The 17,822-nt window shown below is 37.2% G+C and overlaps 1 pseudogene; it reads right to left on the bottom strand.

The window, feature by feature from the left end:
• Positions 1-6,302: 6,302 nt before the first annotated feature.
• On the bottom strand, positions 6,303-17,399 carry LOC113838614 (annotated as a pseudogene).
• Between the last annotated feature and the right edge of the window lie 423 nt (positions 17,400-17,822).

Raw genomic sequence — 17,822 nt, 5'->3', positions numbered from 1 at the left:
TATTTAGTTTTAATCATCTCTGAGTCACATAGAAGCTCTTCATTTAATCTTCAATATAATTGGTGAATGACAGTTTAAAACCTCTGCCCAGACTGGAAGACCCACCCTGAGTCCAGATGCACATCATTCTTGGTTTCCCACTGCTCTCTGTCCTCCGCCTGCCGCCTGAGAAAGGGAGACACCCCGCTTGCACCCAATGGAAAAAGGGATGGGAAGACAACAGAATAAGAACACACTCAACAACAGAAAGACCATTATGTGACACAAGAAGAATCTAGGGACTCTACAGCAGCAAAATCTAAAAAGCCCAAAGCGGAGGATGAAGAAGAGATGGACCTAAAAAATTATCATTTTTTGGTTAGTCGAATATTTCTTAAAGAATTCTTTTTTTCTTTTAGATTTTTTATTTGAATTAGAAACAAAATTGTTTTACATGACAACCCCAGTTCCTTTCTCCCTCTCTTCCTTCCCTACCACCACCACCCCAAATAAAACCCTACCTATCACACATCCTTTCTGCTCCCCATGGATGGTGAGGCCTTCCATGGGGTGTCATCAGGGTCTATCATATCCTTTGGGATAGGGCCTAGGCCCACCCCCATGTGTCTTGGCTCAGGGAGAATTCCTCTATGTGGAATGGGCTCCCAAAGTCCACACCTATGCTAGGGATAAGTATTGAACTACTACAGGAGGTCCTGTAGATTTCTGAGGATTCTTCAATGAAATCCATGTTCCTTGGGTCTGGATCAGTCCCATGCTGGTATCCCAGCTATCAGTCTGGGGCAAGAGTCCCCGATGTTCAGGTCAGTTGTTTCCCTGGGTTTCACAGCCTGGTCTGGACACCTTTTCTCTTAACTCATCCTGTCTGCACCTGGATTCCAGTTCAGTTCAGTGATAAGTTGTGGGTGCTGGCTTCTACTGCCACCAGCTGCTGGATGAGGGCTATTGGGTGGCATATAAGTCAGTCATCAATCTCATTATCAGGGGAGGGCATTTAAGGTAGCCTCTCCTCTGTTGCTTAGATTGTTAGTAGGTGTCATCTTTTTAGATCCCCAGACGTTTCCCTGGTGCTTGATTTCTCTGTAAACCTAAAATGTCTCCCTCTACTATGGTATCTCCATTCTTGTTATCTTCTATTCTTCCCCTGACTCAACCTTTCTGCTCCCACTAGTCCTCCTCACCCCTCCTCTCCTACTCTTCTCATTCTCCTAGCTCCCTCCCCCCTCTTCCCTTGCTCTCAATTTGCTCAGGGGATCTTGACCTTTTCCCCTGCAGGGGACCATGTATGCCTCTCTTAGGGTCCTCCTTGTTTACTAGTTTCTCTGCAGTGTGGATTGTAGGCTGGTAATCCTTTAATCTATGTCTAAAATCAACATATGAGTGAGTACATATCATTTGTCTTTGTGTTATTGGGTCACCTTGCTCAGACTGGTTTCTTCTAGTTCCATCCATTTTCCTGCAAATTTCAAGATTCCATTATTTTTTTCTGCTGAGTAGTACTCCATTGTATAAATGTACCACATTTTCTGTATCCATTCTTCAGTTGAGGGGCATCTAGGCTGCTTCCAGTTTCTGGCTATTACAAATAGTGCTGCTATGAACATGGTTGAAAAGATGTCCTTGTATGAATGTGCTTTTTTGGGATACGTGCCTAAGAATCTAATGGATCTTGTAATAGACTCATTACCATTTTCTTTAGGAGTCACCATACTGATTTCCAAAGTGGCTGTACAAGTTGGCACTCCCACCAGCAGTGGAGACGTGTTCCTTTTTCTCCACATCCTCTCCAGCATAAACTGTCATTGGTGGTTTTGATATTTGCCATTCTGACAGGAGTAAGATGGTATCTCAGAGTTGTTTTGATTTTCATTTCCCTGATGGCTAAGGATGTTGAACACTTTGTTATGTGTCTTTCAGCCATTTTAGATTCCTCTATTGAGAATTGTCTATTTAGTTCTGTACCCCACATTTTAATTGGATTGTTTCATGTTTTAGAGACTAGCTTCTTGAGTTCTTTGAATATTTTGCAGATCAGCCCTCTGTCAGATGTGGGGTTGGTGAATATCTTTTCCCAGTCTGTGGGCTTCAGTTTTGTCTTGTGGACTGTGTCCTCTGCCTTACAGAAGCTTCTCAGTTTCAGTAGGTCCCATTTATCAGTTGTTGTTCTCAGTATCTGTTCTACTGGTGTAATGTTCAGGAAGCACTCTCCTGTACCAATTAATTCAAGTGTATTTCCCACTTTGTCTTCTAATAGAGTTAGTGTGGGTGGGTTTATGTTGAAGTCATTGATCCATTTTGACTTAAGTTTTGTGCGTGTCAATAAGCTTGGGTCTATATCTAGTCTTCTACATATCTGCATGCAGTTGGCCAGCAACATTTGGTGAAGATGTTCTCTTTGTTCCAGCATATAAATTTGAATTGTTTTCAAAAATCAGGTGTTTGTGGGTGTGTGGGTAAATATCAGGGTGTTCAGCTCTATTCCATTGGTCTACCTGTCTATTTTAGTGTCAATACCAAGCTGTTTTCAGGACTGTAGCTCTGTAATGGAGCTTGAAGTTGGGGATGGTGATACCTCCAGAAGTTCCTCTATTGTACAGGGTTGTTTGGCTATCCTGGGTCTTTTGTTTCTTCATATAAAGCTGAGAATTGTTCTTTCAAGGTCTGTGAAGAATTGTGTTGGGATTTTGATGGGGATTGCATTGAATCTGTAGATTGCTTTTGCCAAGATTGCCATTTTTACTATGTTAATCCTACCTTTCCAAGACCGTGGGAGATCTTTCCATTTTCTGGTATCTTCTTTAATTTCTTTCTTTAGAGAGTCAAAATCCTATGGTACAGGTCTTTCACTTTTTTGGTTAGTGTTACCCCAAGGTATTTTATGTTGTTTGTGGCAATTGTAAAGAGTGATGTTTGACTGATTTCTTTCTCCACCAATGTGTCATTGGTATATAGTAGGGTTACAGATTTTTTTTTAGTTAATCTTGTATCCAGACACTTTGCTGAAGGTGTTTATCAGCTGTAGGAGTTCCCTGGTTGAGTTTTTCGGGTCACTTATGTAGACTATCATATCATCTGCAAATAGTGAGATTTTGACTTCTTCCTTTCCAATTTGTATTCCCTTGATCTCCTTTTGTTGTCTCATTATTCTAGCTAGAACTTCAAGGACAATATTGAAGAGGTATGGAGAGAATGGGCAGCCTTGTCTTGTCCCTGATTTTAGAGGAATTGCATTGAGTTTCTCTCCATTTAATTTGATGTTAGCTGTCAGCTTGCTGTATATTGTTTTTTATTATGTTGATGTATGTTCCTGTTATCCCTGATTTCTCCAAGACCTTTATCATAAAGGGGTGTTGGATTTTGTCAAAGGCCTTTTCAGCATCTAGTGAGGTAATCATGTGGAATTTTCCTCAGTCTGTTTATATGGTGGATTACATTGATGGATTATCGTATGTTGAACCTCTTTGCATCCCTGAGATGAAGCCTACTTGATCGGGATGGATGATTTCTCGAATGTGTTCTTGGATTGGATTTGCCAATATTTTATTGAGAATTTTTGCATCAATGTTCATGAGGGATACAGGTCTGTAGTTCTCTTCCTTAGTTGTGTCTTTATGAGACTTGGGTATCAAAGTTATTGAAGCTTCATAAAAAGAGTTTGGCAATGACCCTTCTGCTTCTATTGTGTGGAATACTTTGAGGAAAATTGGTATTAGCTGTTCCTTGAATTTCTGGTAGAATTCTGCAGTGAAGCCATCTGGCCCTGGGCTTTTTTTGGTTGGGAGATTTCTGATGACTGCTTCTATTTCATTAGGGTTTATAGGTCTATTTAAGTTGCTTACAGCTGGGCATTGGTGGTGCATGCCTTTAATCCCAGCACTCAGGAGGCAGAGGCAGGCAGATCTCTGTGAGTTCAAGGCCAGCCTGATCTCCAGATCGAGTGCCAGGATAGGCTCCAAAGCTACACAGAGAAACCCTGCCTTGAAAGAAAAAGTTGCTTATCTGTGCTGGATTTAATTTTGGTAAGTGAAATTTGTCCAGAAAATTGTCCATTTCCTTTAGATTTTTGAATTTTAAGGAATATAGGTTTTCAAAGTATGACCTGATGATTCTCTGCATTTCTTCTGTGTCTGTTGTTATGTCACTGTTTTCATCCTGATTTTATTAATTTCTATGTTCACTTTCTGCTGTTGGTAAAAGTTTGGATAAAGGTTTGTCTATCCTGTTGATTTTCTCGAAGAACCAACTCTCTGTTATATTGATTCTTTGTATTGTTCTCCTAGTTTCCATTTTATTGACTTCAGCCCTCAATTTGATTATTTCCTGGTGTCTTCTCCTCCAGGCTCTATTGGCTTCTTTGTGTTCTAAAGCTTTCAGTTGTGGTGTTCTCTAGTGTGATTATTCTGTTCCTTCATATGGGCACTTAACGCTATGAACTTTCCTATTAGCACTGCTTTCAAAGTGTCCCATAGGTTTGGTTATGTTGTGTCTGTCCACATTCTCATTGAATTCTAGGAAATCTTTAATTTCTTTTTTTTTATATCTTCCTCGAACCAGGAATTGTGTAAATGGGTGTTATTGATTTCCATGAGTTTGTAGGTTTTCTGTAATTTGTATTTCTGTTGCATAGTCCCTCGAAGAAGGTAATGGGGACAAGGACCCCTGACCAAATGGGAGCCTGTGGGCAGGAAGAAGGAGAGCCTTCAGCCTGTTGCTGTTCAAAGCAGAAACAAACACTCACAGGTAAGCACTGAACCACACTACTGGAATTCAATTGTGGAGAGGAAGGAGGGATGAGCAAAGAGACCAAGACGGGACTGGAGAGACCTGAAGAAACAGTGGACCTGACCTACTGATAGCATGAAGACCCTTGTTATAAAGCTGGGGAACACAGCGTTGAGATGAACCAAGCCCTCTGAATGTGGGTGCCAGCTAGGAGGCCAAGACAGTCTATAGGACCTCTAACGGTGGAGCCAGTGTTTATCCCTAGAGCACAATGGACTTTGGGAGCCCATTCCCTATGGAGGGATACTATTGTAGCCCAGATACTCTAAGGAGGGCCTAGGCCCTCCCCCCAAATGATTTGACAGACTTTGAAATTACCTGGTGGGAGGCCTCACTATACCTGGGGAGATGTTGGGGGGTGGGTTAGTGGGTGTTGGTGGGGAACATGGGGGAATGGGAGGGCGAGGGAATGGGGGATGGATATGTATATATGAGTAGCAATTAAGGGAACCATGAACAATTATGCTACACAAAATGTCTTTGGTAGTTCCTAATAGAACAAAGATACATTGTGACCCATGTTTTTCTTTAACAGAAATGTGAAAGATGCAGATAATGTTGATGGTCAGTGTCATCTAAAATTCATACATAGGATAAGACATCAGTTTAACAAGCAGCTCTTCCCTTATGACATCCCTAGCTGTGTCTCTTATGGTACACTAAAAGTTGAAGTTTCTTATGTCAAATGCATGAACAGAGACACAGGCATCTCCTCTCATATCCCATCATTTATCTATAGAATATTTCTAATTCAGGATCTTAAGAACAGAATGAAAAGTCAAAACCCACTGCAGAGTCATTAAAATATTTTCCATATTTAAAAACTTATATAATTTTTGGTGTGGGCGTGTGTGTGTGTGTGTGTGTGTGTGTGTGTGTGTGTGTGTGTGTGTGTGTGTGTGTGTGTGTGTGTGTGTGTGTGTGTGTGTGTTTACATGTACTTGTGAGTCCAGGTAACCTTGAATCCCAGAAGAGGCCATATAATCATATAATCCTTTGGATATATTGCTCTAAGTGTTTCTGAAGAATATTTTGAACATTCATATTGATTAAGGTCCTCTGCAAGAACAGCACTATTAACAGCTGAGGCATTAATAAGCTTCTCTGATATTCTTTCTATCTGTTACCAAAACATCCTCTCTCTTCTATGTTCTACTCTTCTAACTCCTAGGATGCATCAGTATCTTCTTCTGTTACCCACACTAGGCAGAATACTGTTTTAACTGTGTCTAAAAAGTGAAGTTTGCTATATCACCAATATCTCGTATATTTTTGTCAAAACTCTACTGACATCAAAGTTATTTATTATTTATTCACTCTTATATTTAAAAAATAACATTGCATATATTTTGAACATATTTATTTTAAAGCAGAAAAGAATAATTCTAATCTGCACCCTGGTCAATTTGTTAGGTCTCATGAAATGAGTTAGTGAGTGAAATATTATAGGAGACAAAGAAGAGAATAAGTAGACATGATACAGCAAGTCAATATCATTAGAGGAAACCATGACAGTAATGCTAAAACAGGTAGGTATTGCATTGTAAATCAACATTTGAATTCGATATATATTTGTTAGAAAGAATTAATGAAATATCAGTTCTGGAATGCAATTTTTCCCTGATGTTTTGAAGAGATTTTTGTTGCTGGTCTTAACAAAATTATGTAGCATTTAGGAACAAAGATGCATCCCAACATCCCAGCACTGGAAGCCAAGATGGAGAAAAATTCCACAGCTACCATGACCTTACCCTTGGTACTATGATACACAGGGAGGAAAGTGATCCAGACACAGCAGAACAAGAGCATGCTGAATGTCAGGAACTTGGCTTCATTGAATGTGTTAGGCAAATTCCTGGACAAGAAAGCCATAGTGAAGCTTGCTTGAGCCAGGCAGGCCAGGTATCCCAGGACACAGTAGAAGGCAGTAACTGAACCCTTGCTGCACACAATGATGATGTGGCCATGCTCAGAGTGGGCATCGATACTAACAGAGGGAGGAGAAGCTCCCAACCAGACTGAACAGATAATAACTTGGATGAGAGTACAGATGGCAATGATGTAGTTAGGGGCCCCTGAAACCAGAAAGTATCTCATTCTTCTTCCAGGGGCTGTGACTTTGAAAGCCAGAAGTACAGTAACTGTTTTGGCCAGCACAGTGGAAACAGCCACAGTGAATACAACTCCAAATGTGATTTGCTGCAACATACATGTAGCTGAGCTTGGATGGCCAATGAAGAGCAAGGGGCAGAGGAAACAAAAGAAGAGTGAGACGAGCAATATGTAACTGAGCTTCCTGTTATTGGCATTCACAATGGGAGTGTCATGGTGCTTGACAAAGACTCCAAGAACCAGAGCTGTGAATGCAGAGAAGCACAAGGCCATTAAGGCAAGAGCCATTCCCAAAGGGTCTTCATAGCTCAGAAATATCACTGCTTTGGGAATGCACTGGTTCTGCTCTCTGTTGGCAAACTGGTCCTCTGGGCACTTCACACACTGATCCACATCTGAGTGAAAGAGTAATGTATTCTTAGCTCCCCTTCAATAAATGTTTTGACAGAGCATTTCAATTACATGTACATAAGAAGAATTATAATTACTGCATTTTGATGAGGAGGATGCCATTGAAGAGTTTTGCTGCATAGACACATTTCCATTTTCTAATGCTCATTATCTAAATGGGGAACTCCTGAATGAATTGTGTTATGGAGGGAGGCTGGTAGCAGAGAGACCAGGAGAGTAGAGGAGGGGGAGAAGAACATGGGGAATCAGGAAGATTGTGTAGGGAGATGAATACAGGAGAGCAAGAAAAGAGACTCATCAATAGAGGGAGCAATCATAATTTTAAAGAGCAATTATGGCCTGAGGGTATTGTACAGCGATCCATCCACAAGGATTATCACAACAAGGATTCTAAGCAATAGTGGAGAGGTTACCTTAAATATCCTTCCCATTAAGTGAGATTGATGACTACATTAAACACCATCGTAGAGCCTTCATCGAGTAGCTTATGGAAAGTGAAGCAGAGATCCACAGCTAAGCACTGAGTTGAACAAAAGCAACAGATTTTTTTCTATTAGCTGTATTGATGCAATCATGTGACATGACATCTGAGGCACAGATTTTGTTGTACATTCTGGGGCTATGAAGAAATTACTTATATTGGTGAATTGACAGATGATATTCTTTAACCACAGTTTTTCTGAGTGTTTTTAAAATCTAAGATCCCATGGATTCAGTGCTTCCTGAGGTCTTTGCTACTTTTATGAATGCTATCCCTATGAAATATTGAGACCAGACCTCTGCTATGTTTTCTATGTCAAATTATCTGGCTTAGACACATTTAAATAAAAGTACCTGAAAATGAATCAGCATACTTTATGAGCTTGTTTATATTTATAGGTGTATATTCATATAAAAGTAACAGAAGATCTGAGGAATTTGAAAGTGATTTGTATTATATGTGGTAAGTAGGAGGATGAAAGTGAGAGATGAGAGATACCTGAGATGTTCAAATATAATAAATATCATAAACTCAGGCTTAGTTCTGTCTTCTTCTGGCAGTAACAACAAGATACTCCCAAGTCATATTCAGAAGAATTTGTAGCCTGTCACTTAAAGTAGAAGCATCTGTAAATACTTGGCACTAAATTGCCCCTACATTTTATTCATTTTCATTTCAGAACAGACAACACCTTCCTTCTTTCCTAATTTGGATTGCTGTGAGACACAGACCCAATTGTGAGTTAGATACTGATAAACAACACGACAAAGACAACACAAAAGCAATTAAGAAGGAGTGTTAACACAGATCATTGTGTTGCTTAATACTACCCTGTTTATAAGTTGCAATAACCATGATAGTAAGTGTGGGAAACGGTAACCTATTTGCTACGAATCACTAGATAACTGCATACTGGGATAGTGGGCTTCCAGTATTTTAAGGGGTTTATCTAGAGTGATGTTTTTATGCACTTTTTTGTTTAGTAATTTTTATATACTTGGAATCTTATTCAAATGTGAGATAATGTACTGCTCTCGCAGAAGACCTGAATTCCATTCTCATTATAAACTCAGGAGTCTCACAAACTTGTGAAAGTAACTACAGAGGTATTGGATGTCTGTCACCAGCACTGTCTCTTATGTGCACATAACCACAAATCTCACATAAACATGCACATAATCATAGTAATAATAAAGATGTTTTGATAGCTTTTCATAAGTATTCATTATTCATATGTGTTTTTACATTTAAAACATTTAATGGTAATTTTCAATTGCTTTGGAATATATTATTGTGAGACTGCATGGAGTTACTACTATTATATGGATCCCGAGGATGAGCTAAGGTCATCAGTGAGACTGGTAATGAATTTAACTCCTGAGTCATCTCACTGGCCATGCATATCCCTTATGGACTTTCCTTTCATTATTTAGGATAACAGGCATAAGCAGTGAAAACCTAATAACCTAATTTGTATTTAGTCAATACTGAATAAATAATCATTTGACCACTATGGGGTATTTAGGTGATAATATTGTTTGAATAATTGTAGCTAATTATTACCGTGTGATGTTCATGAAAATATTGAGTATAATTTACAGATTATGTCAATACTTATCCCGACTTTTGTAAATTCTCAATCAAATAGAAGTTTTGTTCAGAATTCTCTGGATATTGAATGTACTCTACTTTCTCTTTGAAGAAGTTCATGAAAATAGAATAAGTAAAAATTTACTTCCAATTAATTTTACAGAGTACTTGTGTTTGATTATTCACACCCAAATTACATAGTAAAGCAGAGCCATTGACCTATTCTGCTTTCTGAGGGCCCCTCAGAGAAATCAGTTTGCATTCAACATATGTAGGTATGAATACAGGCAAAATGATTAAACAGTCTTGAAAGATTCAAGACCAAGATGTAATATATATGTAATTTTGAGGACATTAATTACTAGGAAGTAACTTGTGTAAAATCCTCCCACAGTGCATAATGATAATAAAAATGGTCTCTTTATGAAAAAGCCTCCTAAATTGATTTACAAAGAGTTGAGATGTGAGTCAAGGCATGAGGTATTTTATACAGGGATACAGGTAATGATCATAGTCTTATAACGCTTAGCTTAGGAAAATATTATACTGAATTTTGCCATTCCCTTTAAGACCCCTTCGGCTTCCTAGTGTGGGGGGTGGGGGGAATGATCAATATGAAGGATTTATAACTGCCTCAATTACTCACTTGTATCATTAGAGATTTCATTTTCTGGGCAGGGGATGCATTCAAAACAGCAGACTGCCATTCCTTCCTGCCACGATTTTCTGAATCCAGGGCCACAATCAGCACTGCACACAGAGGGTGGCATCTAAGGAAAATTAGACATATGGTGATATCAGACGATTTATCTACCATTTTCATACCTATATTATATAGCATGTTTAGATACTAATAAGATAATTTCATATACACCAACTGCACGACCACAATACAAAAAGTACAGTTTTCAAATGACATGGAGAAGCTTAAATAAAAAATTCTCTTTCTCGGATTATCCGTGAAGCATTTTATTAATGGGTATTGTGCAGTGTTGTCCATAAGCAGGGCTTTATTATAAACTCCAGGACAGAAAGCCAAATACCAGTGTTCCTTCAGGGTCTATGCTTTGGTTGCAGTGTTCAGATTCCTGCCTAGTATTCCATTGACTGTAACTCATAAGCCATGTTGACAAAACCTCAATAAACTTGTGGTCATTGTTTGATCACAACAGCTGAATAGCAAAATTAGGAAGCATCAACATTTGAAACACTGGAATATCTCCTAAAATCTCAGACAACACATATCAACTCCAATAAAATACTACTGCAAAGCATGACACACAGAGGGTGAAGAGCAAAGAGTTGAATGGACAGAGCCCACTCTGTTTTACGGTGAGAAAGTGGTGACTTGATATTTAGTGAGCTGGAAGGTGGAATGTTTCCAAATGTAAAAAGTCCTACACAGAATACAAATGCAGGGGAACCATAATAAAAGTTATATTGTTTAAATTTAATTGAAGGTTTTCTTAAACTAAAAGAAAGTATACAGTATCTGTGATTACCTTGAACCTGGTGATGGACAACTATAAGTTGCATTAGAAGGGTCCCAATTCTTGATTGCTCACTTTGGATCATTTGTTTTGTGTTAAAATCTATGTCAAAAAAACATGCCCTAAGCGCAGAATCATCCCAAGTTCTCTATGAATATTGAGAACTACAATGCTTCCTTTTGTCTTTTTGTTGTTGTTGAAACAGGGTCTCAGTGTGTAGCCTTGGTTTATGTAAACTCGTTAGACCAGTCTATATTTCTTTCCTTCATTTTTGTATATCTTTTCCTTTATTTTTTTAATTTGAAGTGTTTCCAGGACTATTTTGAATAAGAGTGGAGACGGTGCATGTTCTTGTCCATTTTTTTGCTCATTTCACTTAAGTTATGTGTTCCATATGGATCTCTGTCTTACTGTACTCCCTCTTTATTTCAGGCCTCCTACAAAAACAGTTTCCTGTTCCTGTGTCCAAAGAGCTTGAAATAAAATTGCACCACAACACACATGTGACTCCATCTGACTTTATTGGATATTCTTTGATTTTCATTCCATGTAGTACAATACTGTCAATATTTATGCCACAGGAAAACTTAATGTGTCAAGATTTTTCATTCTACTATGTTGGGCTTTGTTTCTTTGGTGGTTTTATTTTCAATCTATATGGATGTTGTGCTTTATTAAGAGTCCTTTCTGCACAATTGTAGATAATAATTGATTTCTGTCCTTGAGTTTTTTCATGTGGTACATTATTCCTAACTTCCATGCTTACTTCCTCAGAATGAAGAAATCTTGGTTACTGAGACTGATCTTTCTGTTCTGTTGATGAGATTTCTTGGGTGGTAATTAGTTTAGATATATTACGTCCAAGTCAGTCCAAGAGATTCTTCTCTAGTTTTTATTTTTTCAACTTCCTTCCATTGCAAACTTTTCAATATTTTTTAGAAGGTTTCTCACATATTTTCCCCATGAAGGTAACAAAGGTATGTTTGGGGTTTTTTAAACAAAAATGTGACCTGTAATATGCAATTCTTACTGAAAATTTTGTAAATTATTGTACTTTTATTGTTATTGCAAGATTTGATACTTTTATAATAGTTTCTGATTTTCTGATTGATGTTCCCGTCCTGGGTATATGTTCCTTTGACTTCTTGTGATTATCTTGCATTTTAGTCTGAAGTAGTACTTCTATTATTTTAATATTATTCATAGTGTTCACACATTGGCTACACATAATGTAATATTTTTCATATTGAACTTTGTTCTCTCTCCTACTATTAGGGATAATTTTTCTTGGTATAATAATCAGGGTTTACAGCGTATGTCTCTAATTATTTGAAGTATATCACTTTTATTCTCCTCCTTTAAGTATTCTCAGTATAATATTCTGTAATCCAGATGATGTCTTTCTTATGACTGGGGCTTCTCTCATGCAGCCTCCAATTTTCACAAAAGCAATTTTAAATAAAATAATTCAATGGCTTCTTCTTTTCTGATGTCGAATCTTTGGTAATTAAGAGACTATTGCATCTAGATGGACAATGTAATGTTGCATTTTGGAAATTTACACCTACATTTACTTGATTTAATGTTGATGAATTAAGTCTCCCCTTCTACTCTCGGGCCCATGGTTTGTAAAGTTGATCTTTAATCATATTGCCAAGATTTCAAATGTTTTTCTTTATTCCTTTTGCATTATTTCTGTTATAGCTTGAATTTTCTAATTCTTACTCCTGTTCTTAAAGTCTTCCATCTTACCTTTAACATAAAGTATTCTCTTGGTGACAATTTTACTGGTTGCTATTTGATTTTTTTGCTTTACATTTATATAATTTATTCTGAACTTTTTTTATTATCTTGTGCCTTTCTAGAAATCCTTTGTCAAATGATTATTAACTGTCTAATTGCATGAGAGTTTTCATGATCTCATTGTCTTTTGAAGAATTGATTTGAGTCCTTTTTAATATATGGAACTCTCTTGTAATCATTCTTTTAATTCTTTTAATTCCTTGTTCATATGTCAGTGAACCTACTCTCCTATAAAGCTATGACTGTAAGATTTGGGATACTGTTGCTTTGATATCTTCCTGTATATTTGTTTGTTGTTTTTTTCTGCGTTGCAATTTGCATTTCTGGGAGCAGAGCACTGGTTGTATTGTTTTTAATCCCCAGTATTCTTCCAGTTGATGTTTCTGTAATGTTCAACTGTGGTGTAGTTAGAATAGACATGCAATTCCACTGCTGTCCTCTGAATAGATATGTAGCTCAGTAGATACATATTCAGCTCATATATTCTTTTTCCTGAGAATCACTCTCCTCAAAATCTGAGAAAGAGCAAAAAAACTAAATTTCATACCATCTAGGAAACCTGAGATATCCCTTCAGATCATTCTAGATGACATTCCTGTAGTTACACTCATTCAAATTAACCTGTTTTGTACAAGGAAGTTTGAATTGGATACCTTAAAATCACCCACATCAGATTTAATCCTTATAAAATACCCGTGAACAATAATGGGATGTTTCTTTTACAAATTTCCACAAAATGCACTTTTATTACTACCAATTCTCCAATTACAAAGAAGAAAACTAGGCACTCCCTTATTTGAATGAACTATGATGTAATTAATGGGAGCTAACAAGATATCTCCAGTGAGAAATTTCCTTTCCAGTGTATGATTCAGAGCTGGAGATAATGCTGAGAATTTTGTAACAATTCCTGGTTATGAATAACACTCACAATTTATTTCCTGTAAACACTGTGTGGATCTGAGCTTTCTCCAGTTCCAAAGGACCCAAATAACTCCACTGTCATCCATATAAAACACACTCATAACACTTGCAAGCATACATTAGAACAAAACAGTCACATCCAAAAGAAAGAAAGAAAAAGAAGAAAACAATTCATAGAATAGCTAATATGGGTAATGAAAATGATAATTTATGGTTAAATGTGTTGACAAATTAGGATCTTTGTGTAAAAAGGTTTAAAACTTAAATAAGTAAAATTCATGACTTGTGTATTTTTATTTTACCTAATCCTTGCAAAATCTTAATTTTCAACATCAATATTCAGCACAACATAGGAAATCCCTGTAATATTATCAGTCTGATAACAAAACAATATTGCTTCCTTAACTAGAAATATTGTTAAATTATTTTTACAACTTGCTTATAGTCATATTAAAACCAGAAACAGGTTTTGATATGAGAAAAAATGCATTCTATGCAAGTTGGAAATCCTCAAATGCTTAATTGTCACATAAAAAGAAGTCAAGAAAAATAATAAAGGAAGGGGTTAGATATTGGTTTATAATGTGACATCTTTTTCTGATTTTTTATTTAATTTTTACAAAATTATAATTTCACACGTCAATCCCTTCTCCCCCATCCCTCCTCCCCCCAGTCCTCCACCTAACTTCTCCCCTTCCCCCCTCTGTTCCCCATAAAGGGTAGGGCCCTCCACAGGGCCTCCCCAAATTCATAATATGACATCTTATTACATTAAATTACAAAGAAGCACAAATGTTCCCAATTGCCAGTATTGCTGCCATGTAATGGAAATCCATACAATTTTATCAAACCCACCTGTATATTTCCTGTGGCAAACTCTATCATGTCTTGATATATATGGAGCTGTTGACCATGTGGAAAATATGGGCTATACTTTCCTATCTTCACCTTAAGTCTAAGACCATGTGGGAAATTCCACATCTGGAAAATGTCAACCTCTTCCTGAATTTTTTCCTTTTGGTTCAAATTTAGTCTGTCCCCAACAGGATTTGTGAAGTGGGTCTTCTTCAGAAATGAGTTCAGCTGAAAGACAGGCAGAATCCTAGCATGTTTGTGCCCTTCCTTGAATCAAAACACATTTTGATTTTACATTAAATGCAACATTATTGAAGGTGCCCAGGGAAGAAATCTTGTTGAAATCAAATGGCTAAATAAGACTATCATGACATTCCTAAAATTTTAGTCCCTTCAGAAGAAACTCCAAAATACAAAGACATATATGAAAACACCAAACATAGATATGCAACACTCTCTCAAACATACACACACATACACCCCCATATAGATAGAGAGACTCACATCCATCCAGAGATAACACTCTAAATACAGCCACAAACTTATTTACACACACACACACACACACACACACACCTTGAAATTCTTACATATAGCAGGCAAACATAAACAGGCATATGCATTCAAACATACATTCAGAAACACAGAAAACACATACACAGGAACACACATATTGACACATACATACAGGGAAACACACACACACACAAACACACACACACACACACACACACACACCAACAGATGCATTAAGAAACAGAAAAGTGTGTGCCCATATCAAAAAACAGACAGACAGACACACAAATATTCACAGATACAACAATACACATATAAATATGTGTAAGCACACATAAATACACACATAGACACATACAGACATATTCACTGCCAAATATATAAATAAAGATACACAGAGAAAAAGAAAACACCCATACAGTAACACAAATGTATACTCACTACCACAGGATAGCAGACAGATACTTATAAAATCATACATATGAAGGAATATACACATAAAAATGCACAGAAAAACACAAACATGCACACATATAGAGTGACAAACATACTTTCACAATGATGAGTACACCTATATGCACAGATCTTAATCATAGTACTATTGCTTGGGTAATTACTCTCAGCATGCTGAATGAGTTCTAAAGAGCTGACGTTGGGAAAAGACTCAATTGAGAACACTTATGAAAATCATTCCCTACATTGATTACCACCTATTTAACAAAAATATACAAAAATCTCATCTAATCTTGGAGAGGATTCATGAGAATGGACTGATATGTTTACAGTATGAGAATAGTGGTGATAGTATTCAGATGCTCAGTAACTAAATCACTGATTTCTTTGAAGCATTGTGTCTCCTGCTCCATTGGCTTTGCATTAGAGAATTTGACCAACTTCTAGAATTACTTCCTCAGCAGAAAAATATGCTCAGATAACTTTTTATTTAGGTAAATACTTCTAAGTCCACTGAATTTGGGCATCTGAAAGACTCCTAAATATATGTTATTGATATCAACAAATATAATCCAATAGAAGCATACTACCTTCCAGCAGGGAGAATTGTGTTCTTTCCAATTGTCCATTGACTGAGTATCTACTTGTTGAATAACCATTTCATTCAGTGCATGGGCCAGAGCATACACAGCATTGTAGATGTCATAAAGGCCATCACTAAAGGCCATCTCAAAAGTCCGAAACAATAGCCATTCCATAGAGACTTTGGATGAGTAGTTCCTCAGTATCGTGCAATTGGATGTGGAGACTTCACAGTTAAAGTTCATCCACTCCATCCTTGCAAGGTATTCATCTGTGTACTTGAGAGGGTTCATCGTCTGGACAAACTTTTTAAAGCCAGAAATCTCACCATGATGGTGTGCAAAGGCTAGAGTCATATGTGATGAGTCAAGCATGAAGTCTCTTTTACTTGTAGTCACATCCCACTGGGAAGTGATGATCCATATTCTCTTCAAACCTCTGGATTGCCACATTTGAAAGCTCACAGCAAGAGTACTGACTGAATCACCATAAATAATAACAACATTTGTGGATGACGCCTTGATTTGGTTATAATACAATTCAGCTCTTGACATGTATAACTGCATGTTGATTGGAATCATATTTACAAAGGCAAAACAGACTGTACTTTTTTCCAACTCTCTTCGCAAATATGAGAGAAATTGGGTACCCTGATCATTTTCTGAGATGACCAGCCCTACCCAGTTCCAGCTGAAGTGAAGTATAACGGAGACCATGGCCAAGGCTAGAGATGTATCCTTGGAGGCCATCTGATACAGATGGGGAAATCTTTCATGGTCACTCAGGATTTGATGGAAGGGTCCATAGGTAAGCTGTATGGTCTAGGACACAGGAAGCATCATGAGGTACCATGCACTCCTAAAAATTCGTAAACACATTTTTTTCTGCAAAGAGTTCTAGAAAACCCCTTTGCCAATGCCCTTAGCTATTACTTCCTCCCTCATCTCTATTTCAAACAGGTTAATGTGGAATGCACATCATTCTCTGAATAGTAGTCATGATTGATATAAATCTAGAGCTAGTCCAATGCTAACACACTTTTTAGTATCTGGGAATGGTACTAATGGGGACCTTGTTTCAGTCAAATGCCACCCATTAAAAATCTTACCTGTTGTGATTTGAGGAGTTGTAGAAATGACTCAGTTATCACAGATGTTTCCCAGTTTGGTCCTGTAAACACCACAACACATGAGATATTTTTCTTACAGGAATAATTATGGAAATCATCATTATGTTTTTCCAAATGTCTTTCGATATGGTACAATTTGGTCACAGTGATGCAATTAATTTCTGAGAAATCAAACACTAAAGATCTATTTGGTAATAGATCAGGATTCCTGTTGACCTCATCCATGGTATAAGCCAAAGCTAGTGCATAGTTGTAGTTCTCAGTGGGTGTTCTGTAAAAGTGTAAAGTGTTTAATATGGACAGAGATCAATAGATGATTGTTTTAATCAATACAATGAATGTTGTGTACTGAAAAGTATACACGACCTTCCTCACATATTGAAACAAATGTGTTGTCATATTGGAAATACATAATAACTTGTAAGACTAAAAAAGCTTCAAATTACATCAGACTGGGTCACCTATAAATGATATGTTCACCTTGCGTCATCCTAATAAAACATTTTCCATCTCTGGTTTGTGAGTGCTTCCTCAGAATGTAAAGACAAAGGCACAGGCTTTGCCCCAACAGTAAACATGACCATCTTTGATTTGAAAGTGTATAGTAACATAAAAATTCACATGATGTGTTAGCAAAACAGTTTATATAATTTTCTTCTGAAAACTAATGAACTGGAAAAGGATGTCAAAGAAT

The sequence above is a fragment of the Cricetulus griseus genome, unplaced genomic scaffold (genome assembly GCF_003668045.3).
Source record: "Cricetulus griseus strain 17A/GY unplaced genomic scaffold, alternate assembly CriGri-PICRH-1.0 unplaced_scaffold_134, whole genome shotgun sequence".
Taxonomy (NCBI): domain Eukaryota; kingdom Metazoa; phylum Chordata; class Mammalia; order Rodentia; family Cricetidae; genus Cricetulus; species Cricetulus griseus.
Note: the sequence above shows the minus strand (reverse complement) of the source record. Positions and strands in the feature narration are given on the sequence as shown.